This window comes from Rhododendron vialii, chromosome 8a (assembly GCF_030253575.1).
Source record: "Rhododendron vialii isolate Sample 1 chromosome 8a, ASM3025357v1".
Lineage (NCBI taxonomy): Eukaryota > Viridiplantae > Streptophyta > Magnoliopsida > Ericales > Ericaceae > Rhododendron > Rhododendron vialii.
In genome coordinates, this window is record NC_080564.1 from 34,439,056 (window position 1) to 34,451,369 (window position 12,314).

The 12,314-nt window shown below is 38.7% G+C and overlaps 1 protein-coding gene across 1 annotated transcript in view; it reads left to right on the forward strand.

The window, feature by feature from the left end:
* Window positions 1–289: 289 nt before the first annotated feature.
* The window catches only part of LOC131335764 (glycylpeptide N-tetradecanoyltransferase 1-like), a 29,829-nt gene continuing 17,804 nt past the window's right edge, over window positions 290–12,314 (forward strand). Inside the window, exon 1 of the mRNA XM_058371265.1 lies at window positions 290–376. The gene's annotated coding sequence lies outside the window, so the exon portion shown is untranslated. The remainder of the gene's footprint in view (window positions 377–12,314) is intronic.

Below are 12,314 nucleotides of genomic sequence, written 5' to 3' on the forward strand. Positions count from 1 at the left end.
TTTAATCAAACCGAGCCTCCTTTAATGAGCTGAGTTTTTGTTGAACAAACCGAGCTCCATGAGACTCAAGCTTGAGCTCAACTCGTTTAGAAAATGAGCTGAGATTTAACGAACCGAGCTCACGAGCTGCTCAGTTCGTTTACAGCCTTAATTGGTATAGCATAATGCAGATTAACACTACAACATCTGAAAAGTTATTAAAAATGAAATTGGCTTTGAAATCTAAACGTCGAACGTGCCCATGCATTTCGTTCATAACTACAGATGGGTGGCGCCTCCATTGATCTTTTCACTCTCTCTCTCTCTCTCTCCTCCCGCACCTGTGTCTCCTCTCTGAAACCCTAGATCTCCATTGCCGAGCTGTACAGGATCGCAGGTAAGTCTATTCCTTTTAAGTTTCAATTTCTAAGTGTTATCCGAATTACGCGCCCGCAATATTCTTTCATTAGACTTGTACGCTCGTAATATGTTCTTCTATTCCCCTTTTACTAGCCGAGAAAACGAAGAAAATTAACAGATAAAAGAATATAATTTTTTAATCTGTTTAACCATTCGATTTGGTCTAGGAATATCGATCGAAAGGTAATTGATTTGGTACTAGAACGGTACTTATCTCCAAACGATTTAGTAGGCTCAGTTGAATTGATAATCTGAGCTTGGATCCAACAAGTGCGCATCGCATGCAAGTTTAGAGTCCAGCTCCTTTCCGATTCATATGGAATTGGAGGATCCTCCAATTTCAATTCAATGGTCAGGATTACCCTAGTAACTTCAGCCCCAAAAATCATCTCGTATTCTACGGACATCCAATTACTTCCTAAATATTCTCCAATTACATAGGCGTCTTCCCTTCCCATTAAACCTGCCTCTTAAGGATTATTTTTACATAGCTCATGAGAATTTTTTTTTCCACTGATATTATATTATTCATGAGAATTTTTTTTACTGATATTATATCATTTTTTTTTCTTTCAGCATGGTTTCTTTGCGGCTATTATGTAGCTCATGAGAATTCTTTTTTACTGGTACTAGTGTTTCCACATCCTTTGCATGGTGTTGCGTGCTCATTGGTGTAATTATTCTTGTATGTAACAAAGTTGAAATTTAGATTCAATTATTGAAAGAAAGAAATCGTAAAAATAAGTAACTGAACAAAAGATAATTTATAAAAAATATATATTTCTTATAAGCAATGATTAACTCTGTGAAATTTAATATTTTAAAATATTTTATTGAAGTTACGATATGAAAGGTTATTATATAATGTTTGGAATTGGGTAAATTGGTGCCCGGAATGTGTATATATGTTTACGGAAATCCTATAGGTACCGACCGGTACCGTAGGGAAATCGTAGGGACGGCCGCGCCGGGCCGTTCCTGGCTACCAGACGGCCGATCCGAGCCGTCCAAAAATTCTATAAAAAAAAACGAGAGGGTCCACGTGATATTCAATGGCATCCGAAGTGTGTAGGATGCTCGATCCAAACACTCCATTTTCGTATACACATGCACACATGCATATATATATGAAAATGGAGTATTTGGATCAAGCATCCTACACGTATCGGATGCCATCGAATCTCGCGGGGACCCCCTCGTTTTTTTTTTTAGAATTTTTGGACGGATTGGATCGGCCGTTCGGTGGCCGGAGACGGCCCGACGGGGCCGTCCCTACGATTTTCCTGCGGTACCGGTCAGTACCTGTAGCAATACTCGTTTGTTTAGGATGTTCTTGGGGTTGGTTGTCCTTAAGAGGCAGGTTTAATTAGGGAATATTTGGATAATGATTGGGTGCTCATAGAATGTCCTATGAGCTTTGGGGCTGGAGTTACTAGATAATCTTGACCATTGAATTGAAATTTGGTGGCTCCTCCAATTCCCTATGGATTGGAGAGGAGCCGGACTCGCAAGTTTAAGCATGCTTTGTGTTTCGATATCTTCTTATGTTCCTGCTTTCCTTAGTAGGAGATGAAATTTGATGGGATCAATTAGTGCCGATTTGTTTGGAGGATATAAAATAAAACACGGCGCAAGAACATCTACAACGATTCTTGGCTGCCAAAGCCATCACTTAAGCATATTTTTTTGGCAAAATCCATGGCTGAGCCAGTGGGAAAGAAGATACTTTTTACCCAATGTTTTATTTCTGTCCTAGTTAATCCAAGGCAATGTCTGTATAGCTCAAGATACTCGATTTAGAGAATATGAATATAGGAACCATCTATAATTTTACAGTAAATTAATGGCAAATCCATCTTTGTTGCCACGGTCAAATAAAAAATGGCAAATTTCTTTTTGACAGCATAGTAAGCCAAAAATAGCTTTGGCAAAGTCAGTTGGGTATAGCGTCAAAATGCCCTTATTTGGCAATGATGTGAAAGAGAGACTGCGAGAGGAAATTTTGGCTTGAGACATTTCTATGGAACCAACAGGAGACGGAGAAACCGAAGAATTGGGCTCTAATTTGGCTTAGGGTTGGAGATAGTCTGTTGTGACGTTGTGCCTCTTGAGCCTATTTTTTGGGTACCATCAGGAGGCAGAGAGACATAAAAATTGGGCTTGAATTTGTCTTAGGGTGGAGATAATAGTATTTTAAGAGGCTGTGTCAAACTATGGCTTTGGCAATGGCAATGGAAATGGCTTAGGGTTGGTAATGCTCCAACTTTGTGCTTGGTCTACTTTTTAAATTCGACTTGATCTTTAGCATTGTTGATACTCTGACGGTGAAATGTCACGGCCGTCAGTTGCTTATTGTTAGCATGTTTACATTCCCAAGTCAACAAGTAATTCGACGAATCGGATAAATTGCTTTCTGGGTGAACGAATAATCTCACCTTGTGCTCTTACAAGGTGCACTTATATTTTGTGGTTGATTTCCTAGTTGAGCTATATAAACCTCTCTTTTTTACTGTAACATCTAGCAATGCTTTTCTCTCATTCATGCGGCCCTGAATTATGAGAAATTATTCATTGGACTTGGGTCACCACCATGTATTGTCTTAACACGTTTATAACCACACATTCACATGAAGTCTAAGTACTTAGCTCAGGACTCTGGTCAGACACCAATGCCCAAGAGGACTTAATAATTTTGCCTGAATTACCCCCACCAATTATGGAAACTTTGTCCCTGCCAATGAATAAACTTGGTCAATGTTGTTGAGATGTTCACTTCGGTTATCAATATCAGCTTTGACTGTTAGATTTCATTGTAATCACATTAGCATTAGATTTTGTTAGCGTGCATCAATCTTATTTGTTGAAGGTGCCGTAGAGGAATCGGAGAAGGGCTCGTTGTGGCTTGGGGGCACGGGAAGTTGCATCGTCTCGAGTTCAAACAAGTACGTAATTCACATCGTTTGAATTCGTAGATCTCAGCTTTTAGAGCATCCTTGCAAAAGGTCAAGGTGATCGGACCTGGATAATCCAATTTTGAGGGCAATCAGCCTGATGGGCCTCGGGTACAACACAAGCCCCCGTTTTCCGCTCTTAGAGCTCGATACGACATTAACTCTAAAATGTAGTATTTGATAAGTGCAAATGCTAATCGATGCCCCTAGGCAAAAGTTTGAGTGTATTAATTGAGTTTATAACTTAGCAAATAAGCTGGTTCCCATGCAATGAGTTATTAGCCCCACCGACTTCCACTAACTACCACAGTAGGAATAATTTAAATACCAACTACACCCTTGCTTAAAGGTTTTTTTTTTCCTTTTATGAAACTGAATGCTCCACATTTTCATTTCAAATAAAATGCCAACAACATCACATATTGCCATAACAATAAATCTAGACCTTTTTTCATAAAATAAACCTAACCCTTCACCTAAGTTGGGAAGAAAAAAGAAGAAAAGAGATCAGACTGGTCTTGACGTGTAACTCATACACCACCCTTATTCCATACATCCTATATATCAAATTTTGGAACAAAGAAAATTTTAATTTTTTTTTCCCCCAATACTAATATTATTCAATTTGTTGCCCTTTTGAAAGGGATCCTTATTCAAACTAAGAAACCCTTGTTTAATTTTTAGGCCCAACTGTGTAACTCATTCATGCAAAGAATTGTCGGATATCGGTAGGCATTTGATCAAATTACATTGGTGTACGGTCAAAATTCTTATTGTTCAATTTTTTTTCACAAATTTAATTCGACAAAGCAGTTATTGACATTCATTCAACCTAATTTTCTCTTTGCATGAATGATTTACACATTGAAGTCTACAAAATTAACGGTTTGAATTATCAACATGGGACCCATGGTGGGCCTCGTTTTTCATTAGAGAGAGGAAATTCTCGTTCGAAGTCACACTATATAGGATTCATAAGCAAAGTTTTATGGTAACATAATATCATGCATGTATATCAATCGAATGAAAATGATGAATTTGTGAATAATAAAAATGATGATTTAGTTTGTTTCCATTCCTTACTAGGTGCAAATTTGGCGCACATTTTAATTCTTTCGTATAAGTGAAAGCACATCTACTTGGGGTAGCAGTTACAGCGCATGTTGCATCCCCATGGGTCGATAATACTAATGCATTTGAAAAAACATTTCAAACTACATGACATTGCATGTACCTCCCCCACAACTAGGCATAGTATCATCAATCCCATCCAAATTCCAACAACAAATGTTTTACGATTTCCTAACATCTTTCTCTATGTGAAGATTATTGATGTTTGATATAATTTTTTTTGCATAGATTGATATCCTTATTTATAGGCACTATGCCCTTTGTCTAAGCAAATGAGCATTACTGACAATTTTTGGAACATTACATGAATGGATTAATTGAGTTATGAACTTAGTAACCCCCCTTTTAACTTCGAAGGTTAGTTAATACTATTGGTAAACGAGGGGCTCTCAATTACTGCTATTAATTGTACTAGTACCAAATATTTATTGTGTCAAATTTACCCTTGTTTTTTATTAGTGTTTGTTTGGTTTTAAAAATTTTAAAGTCAAGGCTTGTGCTTGCTTTACATGAGATATAATGAATAATTTATCATCATCATGATGTCAAATTCCTAAAGCATTGTACTTTTTGTTTTGGTTTTTTATTTTTTGTTCGCATTGTTTGAATAATTGAATTTTTAATACATTCATGTTATATTTTCTGGATTAATATTCGTCTTGATAAGAGGAGTCTAATAAGTAAAAAAAATTGCAATAAAGGCTAACAAACAGGTTATTTTTTAGCTATACTATTGTCTTACATCAACTTTTATCCACATTTCGATATGTTATTTATTTTTCTCGTCGAGACAAATGAATTGCACAAATTACATCGAAAACTAAATAAACAATTTTAAAAAATAAAAAATATCAGTTAAAAATTTAGGAAGAATGACTAAGAACAAGTCTATACTATTGGAAAATATCAAATACTCAATCACTGATGCATTTAATGCATGTTGTTGACCTCCCCGAAACTAATGGTTTTTGTTTTGGTTGCAAAACAATTAATGGGGGCTATAGTAAATATAAATTTACTGCATTTATTATAGTTAAACTAATGTCCCAGGGGCACTTATTAGCATGACCGTTTATTGATGAAGAGGCCTCGTGCTCTTCAAGAAATGAAGGCAAAGGCCCCCCTAGCCTGCGCACACCGGGGATCGGTTCTAGTAGAGAGAGGGGAGAGAAAGGAGGCAAGAAGTTATTCAAGACTAATCGCGTGAGGTATGTGGTGATTTTAGACCGGGAACGGGGTGGGGTGCTTGTTGTGCTTAATAACGTTTTCTTTGTATATTTTGAGAAATATTTTCAATAGTCCAAACGCCAAAAGCAACGCTTTCGAATTACTCCATTTGAATCGTTGAATCAAATAAAAAGAAGACAAGAACTTTGAAATGTTTTTTCAAATGCATTCATCTTATCGACCATTAAATAAGTTCTTGTCTTATTTCTATTTGAGGAGAGGTACATGCAATGTCATGTAGTTTGAAATGTTTTTTCAAATGCATTCATCTTATCAACCCATATGGATGCAACATGGACTGTAACTGCTACCCCAGTAGATGTGCTTTCACTTATACGAAAGAATAAAAAGTGCGCCAAATTTGCACCCAGTAAGGAATGGAACGCCAGAAAAAATATTGTGAAATCCCCCCAGAATCAAAGAATAAATAGTGGTAAGTGATGAGGGGGCGGGTTTTTTTTGGTAATTGCTAGAGGTGGCAAATGGACGGGTTTAGGCGGATTGAAACAGGTCACCGGTCAAATATGGGTCAGATAGTAAACAGGTTGAAACGGGTCGGCTCGAATATGGGCCAAGCCAAACCCAAACCCACCCGACCCGTTTTCTTCTTCTTCTTCTTCTTTTTTTTCCCTCCCCCCTCCCCCCTTTTCTTCTCCTCTGTCTTCCCTCGGTATGGATTGTTGAATAGGAGCCATGTTTGCCGTTTTCATCATGTCGCCTAAAGCTAATTAACAGCCGTGTTTGATGTTTTGCCCGATCTTCTTTCATTATTTGCAATAATGAAATATTCTACTTGGCTATAATTATAGTATTATTCTAAGGGTGAGTTTGGATTAAAAAGTAGGAAGTAACTTTGTCTTTATTCAAAAAAATTGCATTTGTTAGTTTTGTATCAAATTTTTGTGACTTATTGGTTCGTCTAGACAAGAGAAATCGAAAAAGTAATTTTTTTTTTATCAAAATCATAAAAGATAGCTTATTGGCATTTTTTTTTGTCTCTTTCAAAGAAATTATAGCAAGTGCCATCGACACGTCATTTGGTCCTATTTTCCATTTCCCCTCTCTCTCTCTCTCTCTCTCTCTCTCTCTCTCTCTCTCTCTCTCTCTCTCTCTCTCTCAAATTGAAGCTTCTGCCATCGAAAACCAAAGAATTAATTAAATGGCCTGATTTAATTAAGAATCAGGCACTACATCGCCCGATCCACACGTGTAGATTTCATAGTCCGACACACTACATTTGGATGGGAATGGGTCTTTTACTTTCAGCCTATATTAAACCAATTTTAACCCATCTAAACTCATATAAATATGGGTTAATATAGATTCAACCCATATCAATCCATTATGTAATATGGGCGAGTTGGGTTGGGTTATAACTGGGCGGATTGAGCAAATTAAAAAAATATAAGTTGGAACTGCCACCTCTAATAATTGCTAACTCATTTCATTTTTTGAGAAGCCTCGAGCATGCGATGAACCGAACGTATGCTTCTCTCGGACATTACAACTGGAAGGATTGGCTGGCAGGAATATTGCTTATGGAGTTTGACAATTATCCTCAAAGTTTAGGGAAAAAAATATCATCGGGAATAGGAGGCCTCCGTTTTAGGCAAAAAGCACTCAACAAACCGACTCCTTACCAAAAAACGGACACCTGGAGTTTACGTGATAGAAAATGGCTGAAAAGCTTGAACTTGCTAGAAAATCTGAAGATCTCGAAATTTGGAAAACAGTGGAACTAGGGTTCAACCTCGGAGCTTCAACCTCGTTTGGCGGTTATTTAATTAATATTATTTTTTAACAAAAATAGTAGTTGAATTAATTTGGGAAAAAATAATTAAGGTGGAGGGAAAGTAAGTTGACTGTATGACTTTTTGGTTCTATTATAAAACTCACCATTGGAGAGGGTGAGTCATATTATCCATCCAACTAATTTTTAACCACTTTTTCAAACTAAAATACGTAACTATCAATCCCCTCGTTTTTCATCCAACCATTGGACTTGCTCTTTAGACTGTTAATTAAAGAACACTTTTCTCACATAATAATACTATATCTGATCATTTGAAGGATTCAACATCATTGCTTCGATAGTTGGAATATTGCAAATTATCCTCAAAGGTTTGGGAACAAAAATTATTGGGCACAGTGTGAGTGTTTTCATGGCTTGGTAGCAGCAAGTTCAAAGGTGCAGGGCGGCGACATCTGATGGTGGGGTCTGGTTGGGTTGCAAGGTGTTTGAGGCTAAGTCTCTCGGGGCGTTTTTGGGATTGGCGACATACGGCGGGTTTACGGCGATCCTCGCAGCGTAGGCAGCGGCATTTCATATTCAATCAAGTGTAGGGTTTTCTGGTTGGCAATTAAGTGGCTGTGGGGTTGTTTTTTAGTTTTGTTGGTCTTTGACCAATTGAGTCTCGGGTAGCTGTGAGGATCAAGTTGTAGACACCCCATTCTGGACTGTCCAGATAACGTTATTTGTCGATCTTTTATTTCCCCGATGATGATTTTGGTCGAGAACAGTCTGAGGATAATGGTGTGTTTGAGCTTTGAGCGTCCCGAACCTCTTTCAAACCCCTTTCAAACCCTTCAAATCAGAGCCAAACAGCCCCAGCAAAACCCAACTGGCTTACGCCAGTACCCCGATGACGTACGCCAGTTAGTTGCCACGTGTCAGTCATCGACCGTTGACTCAGCTATCACTGGCGCACGCCGGTCCATATGTGGCGCACGCCAGTCAAATCCAGTCAAATCAACTTTATTCAGCCACATGGACGAGACTTTTGTGCCACCCTAACGTCGGCCACAGTCTCCCTGATGATTACTCCCGGCAGAGGCGTTCCCTCTCTCTCCTACATCCCCCATCAAGGCAAGTCCCATGCATTTAATGCATGGGAGGCTCCATCCTTGTGCCAACCAGCCAAACAAGGCCCTAGATCAAACTGATCTCAGTCACTCCCCCTCTATAAATACCCCCCTTGCACTCATTTGCAAGGGGTTAGCCTCATTAAGAAGAAAAATCTCTCTTCCTCCTTTCTTCTTGCTCTTCATCTCCTTTTCTTCCATTGAAAGAGGAAAGCAAGCAATCCACTTCCATACACCCTACTGATATCCAGTCACCTTCTAAGCCTCCATCCCTAAGCTTTAAGCTCAATACCACCTTCAATCCTCAAACAAAAAGGTATACCACCTTTGTGTTCTTTACTGTTTTCAACCCCTGAGGGGAACCAGTAAGGCCCAGGCTGGTAAACAATACTAGTCCTGGCCTTAAACTGGTAAAATACAACAATCGTATGAGATGTAATATGGCGCACGCCAGTACTCCTATGCCGTACGCCAGTCATGGCAGTATGAGCACTACTGGCGTGGGGATCATAGATCATCATTTCTGTCATTTTATCATTCTGTCAATCACACTTGCATGCTAAACAACCAGTTTACCCCTTTCTGTATATTTAGAGCTGTTTAGATGTAGTAGTTATTGCTTACTTTTTATCTGTTTAAAAGGGCCTCTGGGATCCTTCTGGTCATGTTTCAGAGCCCAGATGATGCAAAGCCATGCACTGGATAATGGCCACACCTGCGTACAGCATCGTATGACTGGCGTGCGGCAGTTGTCCCACAACCTAGTGGCTGGCCCTTGCATCTTAGTGTGATCTTGGCCTGCTTCATGTCCCCACTCTGTTTAGGGGGTTTCTTGCCTATTTTTATGGCTTCAAGCCATTTCATCTGTCTGTAACTATGTATATTCTGCCCTATTAACTGTGTGGTTTGTCCTGGGTGTGCGCTGGTCCCTTTCCAGAGCCCAGAGGATTGCAAATAAGGACTGTGGAGCGTAATGAGTGGAGTACGCCAGTCTAGTAATGGCGTGCGCAGGTCGTGCCTGCGTGCACTGATTGGATCAGTGCACGCTGGTACGGGGTCTATTCACGACCCTCCGGGGCAGCGTACCCCAACTTATTCAGACTGCTCTCTGTGCTTGTTCTCAATCTATATTTAGCATTGCAATCAAATCATCCATAAACATTTTGTCACATGACTACAACTTGTCACGGTTTTAATCCCCATTAACTGCTCCCCCGCCCTAACTGGCTAAAAATGATCAAATGAGAGAAAAAGTGCAAATGTTTTACAAAATGCCCCAGTAGAGACCGATCTCCTGATTGGGCGAGAGGGGTGCCATAAAACCCTTCCCCTCTCGTAACCTGGCTCCCGAACCTCAGATATCGAAGGTAACGACGGTCCAGTCTACAAAGCCTTTTCAAAATCAAACAAACGTGACAAACGTTTTCGAGTTCGGTTCCTTGAGTGTTTTCACCGCTAAAACCCGAGTGGCGACTCTGAATCGAGGCGTTTCGCCATGCCTTTCCAAAAAGGGGCCGCACCCGATTTTTATTAAATCGAGCATTTCCGGGTAGCGTGCCCACACAAGTAATTTTCATTTTCAATCTCATTTGCCCTTATCCTTTTAATCTTTGTAGTTTTCGAATTCGGAGATTAATAAAATCTTTTTGCTAATAAAAAAAAAATAAGGCTCCCCGTTACCAATGGAGCACAATCTTAGGGAGTTGGGGGAGCTCTTGTCCCGGCCGAGGGGTCCCGCTCCGGTCTTGCTCCAATTATTGGAAACGTTCACTTCGTAGAGCTCATTGAGTTAAACAAGTATGCCAAATCAGCTCAATCGGATATCATTAAGTGTCTAATTGAAACCTTTTTGTCTTGAAAAGAATGGATCCGAAACACTGGATCAAATTCACTAGAACCCATTATTAGCAAGTTATATGTGTTCCGATCAGACACTTAATGATATCCGATCGAGCTGATTTTTCACTTAATTGTTCAACTCGACGAGCTCTACAAAGTGAACGTTTCCAATCATTGGAGTGAGACCGGAGCGGGGTCCCCTCAGCCGGGACAACACTCTGCAGCTCCCTCAGTCCCAATCTTAGTGCCCGTTCCCCTTAACTTTTAGGGAAAAAAAAGATTGTTGTTTTTATTTGAATTTTTTTCCGCATTTAGTTTTGCGCCAAATTTTTGTAACTTATTGATTTGTCTCGATGAAAGAGATCGAAAAAGTAAAAAAAATTACTTTTACTCAAATATTTTGAGAAATAACCACTTTTACGTTAAAAAAAGTCAAAAAAAGTTTTTTTTTTCTAAAAATTGATTATTTCCCAAAATATTTGGGTAAAAGTAGATTTTTTTTACATTTTCAATTTCTCTCGTCGAGACGAATCAATAAGTCACAAAAGTTTAGCACAAAACTAACAAACGCGAAAAAAAATTTGAATAAAAACAAAAGTGCCTAAAGTTAAGCGGAACGGAGCTTACAGCACCACATAATGTTACTCTATGAGCATTCTCCTTCCTCTCTTGCATAACAACGGATCCCATAGTTGAGAGGAAAATTCTAAAATCAACGCAATGGGTTGACAATAATAAATGTGTGAATATATATTAAAAGGTGTAAAAAGTACACAAGAATACATGTTTTTCTTCTTTTTTTTTTGTGTTTATTGTAAGCCCACCAACCGATTAGTAGCATTCTTAGTAGAATTCCAATGTGAAAAATGAACACTCCCCGAACCAGGGATGGAACCAAGATTTCTTTAATGCAGGGGCCGAACTACGAACCACAAGATTTTAAAATTTCAAGGTTCAAAAATCTAAAGGATTTAAACGTCTAAATAACGCCAAATACAAAACACAATATCTAAGTGCTCTTAACAAACAAAAAACAACTAGAAGGTGAAAAAATAAAAGTTTCTCAATGCGTTACCTCAACCATGTATCAGAATGGAATGGGACGCTCCTTTAGATCCTTAAAGTCGTCGACGGAACCAGGATTTCTGTTAGTATTTTTGTGGTGGGGACTATCCATGTGTTTTGTTTTATTGAGTCACATGAGATTGAAGACAATGAATGTTTCTGCCACAACTTGGGGGGCCGCCATCTTGTCCTATATATTAAAAAAAATAAAAAAAAAAGAAACAACGGGGTGACCATGGCCCCCATATGACCATTGGTAGATCCATCCCCGAACAATCTCTCTTATAAAGTGTTAATAAGTAATGGAGTAGTGAGGGAGCAATCCCTGCAAAAATAGTCCATCCAACCTTCCAGGACGGAAACCTGACGGATTATTAGTACTCCCTTCGTTCCTTTTTAAGTGTCCTGCTTCGTAATTTCAACTTATTAAAAAGACATCATCATTAAACCTTTCAGATCAACTTTTTCCTCCACTTTTCCTACTTACCCATCATCATTACACTTTTACTCACTTACTTTTTAAAATGGAATCTACTTTTAAGGACAAAATAGACAATTCACCAACTTTTACCTACTAACTTTACAAAATAGACACTTATTAATGGACAGCCCAAAATAGAATACCGGACTATAAATAAGGGACGGAGGGAGTAGTAATCATGAAGTGGGGCGGGTCAATTTAAAAATAAATAAAAAATTGAACGTGGATTTCATTAACATCTCTCAGGTTTGTTTTGATGACGGATATTCCCTTTCTGAATGAGAAATAACAATAAATTTTTAAACCTCCTTGTGTTAACTCTAATATCATCCACTATCCCCGCTAAAGTATACAATATT